Below are 3,432 nucleotides of genomic sequence, written 5' to 3'. Positions count from 1 at the left end.
GGGAAAGATAATCTGGGTTTTGGTTGAAGATTGTTTGAAGATGAATAGCTAGAGCATTTGAAAGTTCAGGAAGCGTAAAATGTGAAATTGGTAAGTTTGTGGCTTTTATAAGTAGAATTGGGAGAAAAAATGCTTCAAATCAACATTGATGGTTGACAAGTTAGTGGGACATGTGTCTTCCTTGGATAGTGTGATGGAGAGGTGGTAATTAATGTCTTAACCCACGATTTCCTAGAGTCTAGGAAACATGATAATTAAAAAGATTCGGTTGTGGGATGAAGAGACGTGGTTAGAAAAAAGGTAATCATGACTCTGACGTTACCAGACAACTGGAAGAAACTGAAAAGTTTTGCAACATTGGAACATTTGGCAATATGTCAAAGTTGTTCAAGGCGTCGAAGCATTTTCTCAAAAAATGTCTTTTTCTCCTATATGTCGAAAATAACATTTTTGGGGGGCAATTTGTTTACTCATAATTTCGACGCCCATTTTAGAATTACCAAAATGGAAATCCCATGTGAAGATGTTTTCGACCAATGAAGAGGTTTTCGACCAATGAAGATGTTTTCGACCAAATTTGGTATTAGGGAGATCCAGTCGAAAGTCCCTGGGTGAGAAGGGCCAGCGTGCAGTTAGGACATAGAAATATTTCTTCAAATGTTTTGAAGACGGTTTCAATTAGAGATTCAAAATTCAAATAAAGGAGGGAACTTTGTTCTTATCTGAAACTGCTGAAGGTACACGTGGAGCAGAATGAACAACTACATGCATGCAAAATGCCATGTGTCTCGACGTGATTGAAGGGCCGTTAGAAATAGTTATTTCTATTAAGTATAAATAGAGGGTCTTAGAGTTAGGATCAGGGGTGTGTCAAAGTATGTACAAAGTCTATAAAATTTACCAAGTACCCGTGTGAAGAGGAACCGTAAATTAAGAAATGTACATTTGTTTACACCATTGTCAGTTATTTTGAAGCAATACAATTTATCTTGACTTTTCCAGCAATACTTCTTCCTTTCAAACATTATTAATACTTCTTTATTTCAAACATTCTTCTTTGCTGCTAGTTATCATCATTTCTTTAACAATCTTTCTCTTTAATTCGTATTAGTCTTTTACTGTCTGAGTTTTAATCATCATTACCACAGACACATTCAAAGTGTTCATATTTACTAGAATTTACTTTAAAACAATTATCACATGTCCTAGGATCAATCTGATCGATCCTGTAAGTAACCAAATTTAGTAATTTGGAAGATCAACGGTTGTTTACCAATTTTCACGGTAAACACCGAGGCGAGAACCTGTTCATGTTGATTGAGTATACTGAACCAATTGATGTTTTGAGTCTTGAAATAAAAATCATATTCTTAAAATAAACTCTCTAATATTTTTGGAACATATTCATTTAATTGATTCTGATTCCGTTTGATATTTTCAATAATTATTCGAATATGATGTGTGACTAATACACAATTTCGGGGTTGTTTGATGAGTTTAAAGTTTTTATTGAGTAGTCTTGAGAAGTTTAGAGTTGTGAGAGTCTAATTGGTAGTTTCATATGTTGTAGAGTTGCCTTCGAGCAACTCTAAAAAGTTTTAGAGTTATGCTAATAAGTTTGAGAGAGGGATCTGTCACCTTAGAGTTGTGTTGGTATGCCTCGGTGTTAAGGGTTGTTACCTGATTGATGGTCAGACACAAGTAATAATAATTAGTTACTCTATTTATGAGTTTTTGAGACATTTATCAGCAGTAATTCCTGATTTCAAGTGTTTTCGACTTTTTCGATTTTTGAATATTTTTGGTGTTTTTCGAGTTTCAGGCAGTTTTTGGATCCTTTGAGTTCAGGAGTATTTCGGTGGTATTTTTTGAGTATCTTGTGATGTTAGAGTCTTTTTGTTGACCTTAGAGTCACTTTTGAGTAATTTGTTGAGTTGAGAATATTTGGTAATAACATAACTTTACCCTGTGAGATAAATAATTAATTTGTTTTGAAAATATATTTTAAGTATTGTAACTCAAAGAGGGATTATAGTGATGGCCTTGAATGGCGTTTTGAGTTAGTAATTCAAAGAGGGATTACAATTATGACCTTGAATGACGTTTCGAGTTAGTAATCCAGAGAGAGATTACAATTATGGCCTTGAATGGAGAATTATAGGTTCGAGAGTGGAACCTTTTATGAATGATTGTGACTTGTGTTTGTTATGATTTTGAGATGATATTGATGTTGCATGTTGTGTTATTTGTGATCATGCATTCATGTATTTCGGAGATAGGTAGGACTTCTGTCTAGTGATGGCCTGATTTAAAGAGGGACTATGGTGGTCTCACGTCTAGAGAGGGACACAATTTAGGAAGGAACCAGAGAGATGGGAATATCAGTAACATACTTATGATCCCAGTGATTTTGGTACCAGATGCATATGAGATGGAGATGGTGGCAATGCATTACATCTCCATCTTGATCTGTTTGATTATATTTTGAATGTGATTGAAAATACTGTTATATTTGTGATTAATATCCTGCCTTGTTGTTAATCAGTGTTAACAATTGTCAGATGTAATCTCACCCCCTGTTTGTTGTTGTGGCGTCTGTGCTCCCCAGAAGTACAAACAATCAAGTATATGAGTAATTGCTAAGTAGGGAGTGTCGTTTATGCCTCATTTAACTTTTATCATTGGGTCTTAGAGGAGTCGCTCTGATATGTAGCACTGGCGATGGGATGTCTTCCTTCATTGTGTGATATTGTGTTTTGTTTTGTTTTGTTGGAGTTGTTATTGACACATTATGTTGGACTTTGTTTAATTCCCGCTGCGTATTTGCATGACTATTTGGTTTTTTGAAGTTTTACATTTTGGTGAAACTCTAATAATTGATTTTATTAAAACTATTTTGTTTAAATGTCGAGTCGGGGATTAGGGTGTTATAAGGAAGTCAAAGCTACATAGTTTTTTGTAGCAAATTTTTGTGGGTTGGTTGATTTTAGCGAACGATGTTTATGTCGCATTCGAGCAGTTAAACGTTGCTTGTTCGTCGAGCATGGGTGAAATAAAGAGTTTTCTTATATTGTCTTGGAATGGATAAAACATCATTCTTATGTGAAAAAAGTTTGCAGTCGCAGGGGGAAAGAGGTATTTACATCCAAGTAGTCATTTTTTATCCGATTTAATTAAGAAAATATTTTTGGTTTAATTTTGGAAAATGACTTAATGTTGATAAACTTAGAAAAATGTTGATCTTTTATTTGACATTTTGTCTTTATGTTGAAAATAAGTTTGATTGAGTCAGAAAATAATTTTATTAATTATTGAAAAATGGTTTCATATTAAAGTTGAAAATGACTTTGAGTTTTATTTTTTTACTTTATCAATATAATTAACTAGCTAATTGATAAAAAAAAATAATAATAACATAAATAATAGAAACAA

The sequence above is a fragment of the Lathyrus oleraceus genome, chromosome 2 (assembly GCF_024323335.1).
Source record: "Lathyrus oleraceus cultivar Zhongwan6 chromosome 2, CAAS_Psat_ZW6_1.0, whole genome shotgun sequence".
Classification (NCBI taxonomy): Eukaryota; Viridiplantae; Streptophyta; class Magnoliopsida; order Fabales; family Fabaceae; genus Lathyrus; species Lathyrus oleraceus.
The sequence above is the reverse complement of the archived record's forward strand: the minus strand, read 5'-3'. Positions refer to the sequence as shown.